The following is a 12,721-nucleotide window of genomic DNA, read 5'->3' on the forward strand; positions in this document are numbered from 1 at the left end:
AGAGACTGCAAACACGCGTATGAAGAGTTTGCCTACTATCAGGTGGAATTCAAAGTTATAATTGTTTGACTTGGGAAATGTGATCTTTCTCTTTAAGTTCATCCTTAGATTTTAAAGCATAATTTGTTTTGATTGAATTTCTAATGTTAATTAGTGAGGCTTGCACGATTAAAGACATCAAGAACATATAATTATGTTCCTTATAATTATACCATAATTGTTTTAGTATGTTAAATGATCTAATAGATTTTTTCCTGTTTCAACAGCAGCATTACAACCATCTCTGTTTTATGAAATAACTGGCAAACATTCAGTAGGTACTTTCAAGCATTTCAAGTAAAGTTTTGATGGGTATTCATCTACTAATGAAATATTCATGCATTATATTTTTCTCTATTACAAGTGACTTTCACTGAAGCGCCTAATGTTTGGTTTGCTTAGACAGATATAACATTCAATCAAACTAATGGAAACTGTGGAGTACTGTTATGCTGGATATTATTAAATCAAATGCTCTTGATAAATGTTGAGTCTCTGATGTTAAAAAGCATTTCTAGCATGATGCATGGATAGTAAAACAATACTCTGGCCCCTTGTTAATAATGTTAATATTACAGCTGTCATCATTTGACAACTAATATGATTTCCCATGTGCATAAATGCCTTAGTCTGTAAAAAATACTCTCTGTATGCTGTTTAAGATTTTCCATATTGTATATGCATTCACTCCCAATGCAGAACAATTGGACAAGTTTGTATTACCAGCAAACTATGTATACTTTGTTTCTTTAAAATTTAATATTTCCTTCAAGTAGCATAACTTGCACCTATGTCAATACGAAGAGATCAGTTTTGGTAATTTTATAGGCAGGAAGCTAATGATCCTCTTACAAAGCAATTGCTAAAGGCCTTTGGAGAATTGTCTAGGCATATTGATGCTGTTTCTCCTACTTGTTCTCTGGATACCAAATTTCATTAAATGAGACTAAAATAGATCAAATGTTTTCTTGCAATACTTTTCCACATGAGTTCTTTTGATAGTTTTTGCAAGAAAAACAGGGTGCAAATGTGAAGTGGTTGACAAAACAATGAATAAAACATGCTTCATGCCAGGTTTTTAATGAATAAAATTAAAGTTCAGAGCTTAATATTATGCTTAGTTTTACCACTTCTGCATATATGAAAGTTGTGACTCCATCAACTTAATATATCCCTAGTCAACATGAACTTTGAGTTCATTTCTTTTTAGATGACACTGTATTGGCTTCTTCCAGGGATCAGAAGGGACTCGGTAAAGTCAGAGTAAGAGCAAGCTCAGCAGGGAAAGTGCCAAAGGAATAGTGGGAAAGAAGATGCAGAGAAGATCACTAATGAAATTGCACTTTCTGATACCAATTAAAGGAGCGACTGGGCATGTAAAAATATTCCACCAAATATTTCACCTCTTCTGAGTCACCCAGAAAATAGACACCTTAAGTCATACTTGCTATAAATATTTACAATTCACAGGCCCTGGTGAAAAAATCGTCCTTTCTCATTGTGTGCCCTGAGGGCACAGGATTCTCTGCCTTCACAAAAGAGTTTATGATATGTGGACGCTGTGTGTATGCAATGCACGGTATTCTGGGATCAGGTAACCCCTGCTCAAAGTTAAAAATAAGATCCAGATGTATTCTGAGGTCTGTACAAATGAAATTTGGAAAACTGCCTGACATCTAAGCTAACCTATTGAGTCACAAGCATGTCATAGCCTCCTTTGCCACCCTGCAGGCTGTTGAGACAGTGAAAAGGCATTGACACGAGGACCGGAACTTATTCCTTCTTGTGGGCCCAATTCTGCCACTTTTACATTGAGTTATTTGATATAAAATACTATTATACGGCATTCAGGGACCAGCTGAATAGTTCTTTTGAGATTGCTGTTTTATTTTATTTTTTTACATTTAATTTTAGAAGGGCAAAGCATGGTGCTAGGAAAATTAGGAAATGTGTATAAAATTACGGAGCAGTGACTCTGTAGGGAAAATGTTTACTCTGCAGGCTTTTCTCTTTAAAACACAACTGCTTTAAAGTATCACATTAAATTCTAATGTGTGTGTATTTAAAGAAGGTACAATATATGTGAGAAAAAAGCATATGAAGTGCGTAAGGTGGGGCTGCCGTGGCTAAGCACTCCTTCTGGCAGAAGACTACAGTGGTGCCATGAAATCCTGCGTAAGTGGTCAGAACACAAGTAAGAGCTGCCTGTGGGTAGTCCCAACCTATTCACAAGCCCTTTTGAACAATTTTCCTACTTTTTTAAATACTGTTTTTGGCAAACATTTGATACTTGAAATACAAAATGCGTGAGTCACCTACTGGGATAGGCACAGTATGTGGTTTATTGAATTTAGCTAAATTGTGAGTCATCTATCAATAGTCCTTACAGTGAACATACTTGTAATAATTTCACACATTACAAACAAGAGTAGGTATGACTTTTCAAGATTTTTTTTTCAAGTATTTTTCACTTGGAGTTTTTACTCGTTTTATTGTGCTCCATTTGATGTTGTAGGAAATTGTTAACTTTTTAGTGATGGAGGATGAAAAGAAAAGGTAGTTTATTGCTCATCAGTTTAAACAACAAAGACTAGAAATGCAAAACCTGACATATTATAAAATACTGTCTTACAAAGCAAAGTCCTCAACATGAGGTTGAATGAATACAAAATCTTCTTATAAAGCTATTGAGATTTATTCTTCTACCAGCATACCAATTTCTGTTGAGATAAGTAGTTTTGAAATTCAGAGGCAGCAGTTCTGAAGGAAAGAGCTGCCAATTACCACAGATTCTGACTTGCCAAAAACATATGGTAATTTTTTGTGGGTTTTTTTGGGTGTAGGTTGCTTTTTTTAAGGGGAAAACTAGTGAGTAGAAGAAAAAGAGGTGAAACATATATATGTATAAAATAGTGTCATAACTGTGGTCTGTTGGACACAGGCAATATCATCTCTTTACTACAGAAAAACACAAACATTCAGGCATAAAAGCACTGAGGAGCTTTCCAAACAAATTCCTTAGAGGAACGGGAATTCCGCATCCCTATGATGAAAGCGATGGAGTGGTCAGCTCCCCTAAATCCTTCACTTTAGAGCCGGCCTCTGGTAAGAACCTTTCCCGGAATGTTTTTTACGAACACGAATGATTACATGGGCACCTAAATTTGCCCCTGAAGTAGTTATTTCGGTAGCTATTTGAGGACTGGAAGCCGTGAACCCCCCTACTCACAGCACAGAAACTGGCTCCTGCTTGGTTTTCTCTTCTTGCCCCGCCCTGTATTTTGTTCCGAGGAAGCCCGGGTGACCCCGGAGCTCGCCTGGGATTTACACAGAGCTCTGCTTCCCATGCGCGACCCTCAGCGAAGGCTGTTTGCCCTGACGATGGGATAACTGGTCTGTTAGGATAAACCGGTGTCTTGCGGCAAACTCCCTCCCGGAATTACATTTTCCCCTGGTCAAAAAAAAAAAAAAAGATTTTTCTCCTGCCTTTGCCCTTGCATTTCCGACGAGGCTCTGCCTCACCTTTAGTACCATTCCTATTCGTTTTGCCCGTGGGTTGCGGGGCCCCGCTCCTCCGCGGGCAGGAGGCGGCGGTGCCCCAGCCTCCCGGGGCGCTCGGCGGGGAAGGGGGGACGCGCCGGCGGCGCCCGCCGCGCCCGGCAGATGGCGCCCTTGCACAAGGGACTCCGGCGCGCCGGGCGGGGCGGGGGGCGCGGAGAGGGGGGCGCGGAGCGGGGGGCGCGGAGCGGGGGGCGCGGAGCGGGGGGCGCGGAGGGGGCCGGGGCGGCGGGGAGCGGCGCTTCCCTGCCGCTCCCAGGTGGGGCGGCGGTGCTTATCTCTAAGCCCGCGGCGGCCTAAAGACCCGCCGTTTCTCTTACGCGGCTTTAGCATCGCCCAAAGTCTGCGCCTCCGCGTTTTGCTCCGGCCCCGCCTGTCCGGGCTGCGCCAGGCTCCGCGCCGCGGGCTTTACAGAGCTCGGCTTTCATACGGCCGCCGCCGCTTTGCGCCCGTTTTTTTCCTTACAAAATTACGGGGTACTTACTTATCAGTGTGGAGGAGGAGCGATTTGACAGTGGGGGGGATGAGGCTGAAAATGAGGACGTGCGTCTAAATTAAGCAAAGAGCGCTGGTGATTCATAAATGAGAAATGTAGGGAGGAAAAGGAGGGGCAAACCACGGCAGAGGTGTGCGATGTAGTCACCAGGGTAGCACCTCTGCACACACCCTCTGTCGCAGTGGTCATCTGTATTTCTTGTTTCATTAATTTTTATATATATATATATATACATTTCTTGTAGTCACTGTTAAAGAAGATGTTATTATCTGTCAGTGCGATTTCCTGCTCACAATGTTACTGCTGAATTGCTAGTGGTTTATATTCTTTCTCTTTTTAACTCATCAGAAGCAACTTCTGGTTATAATATAAGCCAAATAAATCTGTGTGGCGATTTTTTGTTTGTTTTAAGAATGAATAACTGTTGGGTTAGAGTGAAAGAAGGGGCTAGTAGAATGGTTTGTATGTACACATAAATATCCATGCAATCAAATGACAGAGACACTCATGCAAATGTGGCTATTCCTGCTGGTCCCGTAGCCATCAGCACTGAAACTTGAATGTAGTGTGAGTAGGTGGAAGAAAAGCAACATGAACTTTTCCCCTTTTTTTCCTGTTTAGCTTCATCTTTGACTCTCTTTCAATTTCATAGATTTTTAGGCACAAATTGTCATCTGGACAACGCACTTCACCTTCTTTGTTAAGCACCGTGGAGACCTCAGAGGAGGTGAAGATAGCATAGGGACCTGGAAGACTGTAGTTAGACAAGCTGTTTGAAAAAAGAATTGGGTGAAGCTGGCTTTTACGTTTGTGAGCCTTACTCTTTGTATGTGTCTTTCTTATTTCATGCTGTTTATCAGTTGCAATGAAGTAATGCTTTAGGAGACAGAAAATTGTTTTCTGTTAAACCTGAGGAAATGGCTAAGTCAAAACATAAAATACAAATATTGTGGTGTTAAAGGTACAGGTCTCTGGTTAACTTACGTGAACTTATGTCAGTAATTAAAATCCTGGCTGACAAAAGTTTTGAATTGTATATTGTGGAAAACAGGAGCGGACAGACATGGAAACATTTAAGGAAACCATAGCAACAAATGGCTCAGTAGCTCATACAGGTAAGAAATGCATCAAATGTATTCATAAGAGAAAGAGGCTTAGGAAAAGAAAACTCTGCATCCATAGGGAACCAGGGAAGCAGTTAATGCCAGACAGATAAGACCAAGAGAAAAAAAAACACCTCCTCTTAGGGTATTTCCTAAGAAAACTTTACACACCGTCTCTTTGCCAGTCAGGGTTTGTATCTGCCGGGTCTTGGGTGTGTTGTGAAAGCTGTAATGAATCGGTGCTTACTTACACTGCTGGTCAGAACATCAGAGCAAAGAGGCTATGGAGTCAGTACCAATGCTCCAGCCTTTCCCAGATCTATGGGACAAGAAGAGTCTGGAGGAGAAGTTATACTGGGGTTTATTGGACAAACAGGTGATTCATCCTCCTGGAGAAAATGTCCATTCTGAAGGACTAAAATGATCCCTTGACCTTTAACTTCTTCGTTAGCTGTGCTTAAGGGAACTTTGTAGCTCGGCAGTCCTTAAAAATTGTCAACAATGTTTTAAATGAGAATATTCATGGCTTCATGGCATAGATTTCAGGTTGTCTGAGGTGAATATGTTTTGGACTCGATTTTCTGTTTTGAAGAATGTATTGTCTTCTTTCAGTACTTATCAGTCTGCATCCAGAGGCACATGTATTCTTTGTGTATGAGAAATCAGATTTCTGAATAGCAGGGTCTTTCGAGAACATGTATATAATCCCTGACTTTCATGTCTCCATGTGAGGCTATAAAGAACACAGAATTCATGGCTCTTCCCCAGCACTTTTAAAATGCAACCCAATGACTGCTGAGCTCATCCTTTTTCAGAACTTTAAAACCTGTAAAACCTCTTTACAAAGGTGTGAAAAGCTTTTTTTCTTTCCTTATTTGAAATGGATATTTTTTTAAAAGGCTGTATCTGGCAGCCCTGTTCAATAGGATTCGGTGTTTTGCATCCATGACGGCTTCTACACCAACTTCTGAACCTTTGGGATTCATGTATAGGCATGGTCTGTCCTACTTGGAAAAAATCAAGCCCCAGAGAATTGTTCAGCATGTTTGTCTTCTGTCTGAGAATGCAAAAATTTGGGTATTCTTGGCTTAACATCCTTAACACTAGTCATCCCAGTATTTTTAAATGTAATTCTAACAGCTGCTGTGCTGGTAATGTCAGATCAATACCCAAGCTGATGACACTGAAGTCTCTGTGAGCGAGCCTCTGATGGAAAAGAAACATAGTTCCAAAAATTTTTGTGGGATTCTTCCAAAAGAGGACTAAGAACATTGTATTGCTCGGAAGCTAAAGACTCAATGTCTTCTCTTGCCCCTTGCATGGAGATACAGAATACACTGCTAGGTGATGGATGTGAAAGGAACCTTGGTACTAATCCCAACATCACTGTCCATACTGACAAACCAATTAAGGAACAGTGGTGCATCCAAACAGAGGATTTAACACCTTGTCCAACAGTGTCATTTACAGGGAACTAGCAGTTAACCATGATGCTTGCGGCAATTGTGTCACTTCATAAGCCCATACCTCATTAACCCCTCTCAACTGATTGTTTTAATTGGTTTCAACTGAAAAATCTTCCTCCCTCTTTGTGGAAAGGAACATCGAGGAAAATTCTGTTGGATCTCACTGGAGCAATAGCGCAGATGACCATTCTGGTTATCAAGGATTCGTAACCGTAACTGTGCACCAAGGAAGTGATCCTGCTGTCCACCAGCATCTTCAGCCACATGATCTGTGCTAAAACCAAGTACCATCTTCCTTTGCATGAGCCAGATGAATTGTATTTGTCAGTCATCTGCAGTGGGATCTACTCTGGCACACACATGGAGTAATCATTTATCCTATGGTGGTGCTTTGAGATGCTGCAGCCAGCCTCGACACCCACCCACACCGCCATAGATTTTGAAGGGTTTTCAGGAACTTCCCATACAACAACGGAGACCCTCAGGGTGCACCACCCACCCCAGGGAACATAAGCTCTGGAAAGACCCCATTATCCTACACACCTACAAGGCTGTGAGAGTCCAAGGCGTGCCTGTTACAGCTGAGTAACTTGCTGCTCTCCCAGTGCTTTACACCAGCTGCTTCTATACTGCCTAACCAACATTTAGGAGCTGAAAAGGAGAGAAGAAATGGAAGGTGTTCATTGGTTGCAATTGAGCCAGCAGAGGCTGATAACTGTTGTCACAAATGCTGTGTGTAGGTCAGAAATGTAGCTTGAAACCACAGAAAATGCAGGTGAAGGGATTGGAAACTTGGGAAGAAGAAAACAAGCTTCAACAAGCTAAAGGCTGCAAAACCACAGGGAAAAGAAAACATTGCTTCTTGACACTGGATTCTAATCTGAATAAAAACAGAGTTCAAGGCTTGCTACAAAGGATCAAAGGGATCAGATGACTAACTGGCAAGAATGAAAATGAGGATTAGAAGTGGCAGACGGGAACCTGAACTGGAAAGCAAACCAAAGCTTTCTGCAGCTGAAGAGGCTTGGCAAAAAGGATCAAACCATCATGGAGAACGAAAGCTTCAGACACAATGAAGATGAAATAACGCTTGCAAAATCCCAGGTTGTGATAAAGGAGGCTGATTGCCTAAAACCATACCTAAAGTGCCTGTCTCTGCTACTTGGCTCTTTTGTGGAGTATTTTTGATGAGTTAAGGTTTGGTTAGTATATAGCTTTGAAATTTAGGTTATGAACTAGATAATACATTTTCTTGGAGTTCAAATTATTGAAATCATGCATATGTTAGAAGCAATTCCATCTGTTACAGGTACAATAGCTCCAGGGGGCTGGTGGTGTTTGACGGGACGGAAATTGGGCAGCAAGGCTAAGTGGGTCTAATGCACACCTTCATGAATAGGATAAGTGCCCCTCTCTTTTCACAGTCAATATAATCCAGGTAGCGTGGGGGAACTGAACTCTTGTCGGCTCTGTTAATCCAGTTCCTCATTAGCCAGTTGGTGCTGCCAACTCGGTACTTGCCCTTTACCAGAAAAGCTGCTAATGTATTTGTCTTTGCAGAGGTGTGTACATATCTGGTGAAGCTGGTCAGGGAAGGATCTGTATCTTGGCTGCTGACTGCTCAACTGCTCCTACCCAAATTGTCATGTGGACCACAGCTAATGCATTTATCTCAGGACTTGAATAGACCATCCTAGATTCAGTGGAGAGCTTCCCTGCTTCTGGTGTCATTAATAGGCATAAAGTCTGTGGGACCACCAAAATGTTTGCAAGGTGTTTGAATTATGGCTTTCTTCAGCTTTGATCCCTCCTTCTGGCTGTGGAGGCAATCAGCCCTATCTCCAGGTTGCTGAGTTTTGACAGCTCTGTGGTGCGCTGTGATCTGCAGCGCTGCTGGGCTCTTTAGAGCTCTTCTGCAAGTGCTAGTGGCTGCTTTGTCTTTCTGGTGTCATCCCCTCATGCTTTCCAGGACTCATAGGAAGCTTCCACTGCTAGCTGGGGTCACAAATAAGCAGGAGAATGCGCTATTACCAGCGACAGCAAGGAGGAAACTCAGAGATCCCAGCAGAGGCTGGGAATCACGGAGACACTTACAGTAACATCTTGAGAGGGCTTGGTGGCATCTCTAGTTGCAGAGAAAATCTCAGTAGTAGCTGGACCTGCAGATACCTGTTTCCCTGCAGAAATAGCTAAGTTCTGCTGTTTGCCCTCAAGATACCATTGCAGTGATCTGAGGATCAGAAGTCATAACAGATAGCCCATTACAGAGAGAAACAGGGATTTGATCTCTGATGTTTCAGGCACACCTTTGACACTTTCTGCAGGATTTTATAACATTTCTGGTCCCAGCTGTGGTTATCTTGCAGACCTCTTGTTCTTCCCTGCTTCCTTCTGCATTTGGCATGCTGTGGTGAGGAGAGGTGTGCTCAGATCGTTGCTTCGCTTCAGTTGCCTGCCGTTGATGGGACAGCCTTCTGAGGCTCGTTGCAGATAAGTAATTCAGAAAAACTTCTCTAAATTGTCCTGACGACTGAATTAGCTTCTTGCTTTTTACTGTGAGAGAGATGTGGATGGATAACAAGGGTGACAGAAAATTACCTTTTTCTTATCCCTTGATCTGGTCCTGAGTACAGCTTGGCTGTAACTGTGCAATAAAACTGGCATTGGGATTGATTGCAAGTTATTACATGATCTTTCTGTAAAAAGATTTCTGAGGTGAGCCAGGTGTGTTTCAGCAGGAAGGGAGGGAATGGAAGAAAGAGGTGCTGTTTCTTGGGGGGTTCTTTTTTACATTTAAAGTACCTCTAAATACAGTTGCAGAGGCTGGTCCATGAATTCCGCAATCAGGTGCAAATATAAACCAGTGTGAATAACAGAGCGAGTGGAAATAAATATTCTTTACAATGCTGGTTGAAAATTTTTGCCTGAAACAATTCTTCAATGTCAGATAAGATAGCCAATGATAAAATGATGATTTTTTTTCCTTTTCATAATACGTGCTTTCCTTAAAAATGCTGAGATTTCTGGGAAAACCTGAACATGTCAAAACCCAAACCAGGGATTTGAAGTGGTGCCTTTTTGGTGACTGATGTTGTTGAGGCTGGAGTTGAACAAAACTTCAAAATAACTAGAGAATTGTAGTTTTGGTTGGACCAAAATCTTTGCTTACTACCAAAATTATGCATTCAGGAATTCCCACCTGGAAATTGTGGCTTTTTTGTCTGCTTTTCTCTCTGAGCTGGACTCCCCTATCTGGCTGACTTTTGTAGGGCACATATTATCAAGGCTGGGAGTGACGGATGTTTCAGCTGGACGGGAAACCACCTTGTACTGAGCCCGGTGCAAGGTTCCACAACATGAGAGCAGCTCTCTGGTAGCACAGTTAAAAATGACATAGAAATGTAGAGAAATTTTGGAGAATTCAGCTTATATTATTGTATTACTCCATTACTGAAGTTGTGAGGTGCCTCTTTCTCCTTACTGTTTGTTACTCAGCCTGTTTTTGAGGCTAACTGGTCTTGCTCTTTGCTCTGAACACTAGCCCAACTTTGTGGCAGGATCAGCGCCTCCTTGGATCTGGAAACCTCCTTTTATGAGAGCACCTTTTTGTCTTCCTCCAAACATCAATGCAAGGGTACTCTCTTCTGCTTGAGGTATCTTTGGCTGTCTCATCCCTTGATAATTTTCAGTGACTTCTTGGGTCCTTGCCTTGACCTCTTGGGTTTTGTTTGATTTTGGTTTGTGTGTGTACACACTGTATTATCCCAGATAAAATATATGTAGCATGGGAAGGGCTAAACTTCCAGTTTATGTTGTGATATGTGGAAAGAATATCTGTGCTTTTCAGAATGTCTGATTGTGTTCAGATGGTTCAGTTGACTTATAAACTAAATAGTGACATGGACATGCAAAAGGAGAAGGATAAGGAAGAAGTGTTTGTGGGTAAGCAGAGCCATACAGGTATACATGTTTCATGATTTGAATAGAGACAATGTGGTCTGATAGCGATAAGACTGGGGTTTTGTTGTTGCTGTTGTTGCTTTTTTTGCACAGTTCTGACAGTGACTTACTATGTGCCCTTAGGTAAATCACTTTCTGAATTTCTTTCCCTGTCTACTTTGCATTTGCTATTCGGATTGCAAACTCACCGGGGAAATGGAGCTTCTCCCCTGGCATATTTGTACGGCAATGAATTCAGTAGAACTGTGTTCTTAATTAGAGTGTTCAAATATGAATGTAATACAAATAATAATAATAATTAATTAAGCATTTAATCATCATCAGTATTTACATAACATTGCCGGCATTTCATGCAAATGTTTTATCCAAATATTTTGTGGGAGTTTTCCCATGTACTCTTATCACAGTAGTGCTACACATCTTCATAAGGGGGAAACAATATTTAGTTTTTTATGGTTTTGAATCTTTATCTCTCTCTCTCTTAACTAGAACGTAATATTCTCTTTTGCAGCTAATAATAAAATTTTTCCATCCACTTAAAAAGGCTCTCTTCGCTTGAAGGACATTGAACATTAGACCATAGCCAGGCTGCCTCTCATGACAGTCACTGTCCTTATGAAAGCACTAAGTAACCTAAAATGTAGATTCCCCCAAAAAAGTATCTTGTAGATGCTGGAATGCACAAATTTATTTCATTGCTCTTGGTATAGTTCAGCCAGTTGATTCTGTATAGCATGAACTTTATTTTAACAAGCTGAGTATGGTGTTATCGCAAAAATTTAGCTGAGTGCTGCACATACTGTTGCTAACACTGGTGAAAAGAGTGCACAAAAGTGCCAGACCTCAGGATGGTGGTCAATCCTGAAAATTATTCATGTGTATGACAACCTTCTGTAGCAGTTGAGACAAAAATGAAGGTTTACAAGATGAGAACAAATAATGCCAATACTGTAAATGACAAATTCTTATGAAATGGCAGAGATACATGGCATATTGCCAAGGCAAAAGCAGTTTTGACTGTATTGGTTTAACACTGATGGCAGTGTTACCACTCTGTGTCTTGGCCTGAGTTCTACATTACTGCTGGATAGGAAGCCAGATTCTGTTATTGCCAACACAACACAGAAGAAATATTGTCTCGGGCAGAAGAGCAACAACAGGTTTAATTATTGCAATTTACGTTTGAACCTGGAAACTGCCTAGGTGCCTAGGCACCGGAGCATCATGGCAGGAGAGCATGCACAGGGAGGCACAGTGCTCTTTGTCCTCTCTTTGCAGCAAATCTATGTCTGGTCTGTAGGTAGTTCCCAACACGCTGGCACAGGATGAGTCAAGGCCATCTTATCTGAAGGCTGGAACAAGGACTCCTATTAAAAACACTGGTTGCAATGAGATTGCTGTAGCCTTCGAGCTGCCCTGTTCTGATGGAAGTGTCATTCTTAGCACTACTGCCCACCAGGAAACATTGTCCTTGTCAAAATATTCTGAGGCCTGGTTGGGTCTTTCATTTGGAGCTAACACAGGGTTTGTTAGCAAAGTCTAGATGGAAATGTAGGAAAGACAAATATGCTTCTTAATTTGCATAATATCAAATCAGGAATTAATGAGATCACATCTGCTGTTTGCTCTGTGATACCTGGTATATGATGTTTGCGTTTCCTATTTCATATGGTGGTTGCTGGGGGGTTGCTGGAAATGGTTATTTTCTTTAAATTTGCTTCACTGGTCCCTATTTCTCAGAAGGACAGTGGGGCTGTGCCTCCCCCTAGCAGACCCATTAATCTGCCTCCACACCTCCCATACATTTTTTCCTTCTTTGCAGACTAGACCAATTTCCAGAATTTAAACCCCTGCACATTAGTTGTAGTTTTAACTGCTGCATAGGAGTGACATTCATGATGAAGGGGGGAGAAAGGAGATCTTCCTGTTCCTTCTCCCTTTTTTACGTGAGAAGCAACTGTTGAGAGAAAGCTCCATACTGCTACAATCCAAGGCAGAGTTTCACAAAGAATCCACAAACATTGTAGTCACTAAAATATTGTCCCTTCCTCATTTTCCAAAGCTTGCCAGCAGGGCTTTGGCAAACTTGGACAACACAG

Source organism: Nipponia nippon, unplaced genomic scaffold, assembly GCF_047370975.1.
Source record: "Nipponia nippon isolate SJK-2023a ecotype South Korea unplaced genomic scaffold, ASM4737097v1 scaffold_11, whole genome shotgun sequence".
NCBI lineage: Eukaryota > Metazoa > Chordata > Aves > Pelecaniformes > Threskiornithidae > Nipponia > Nipponia nippon.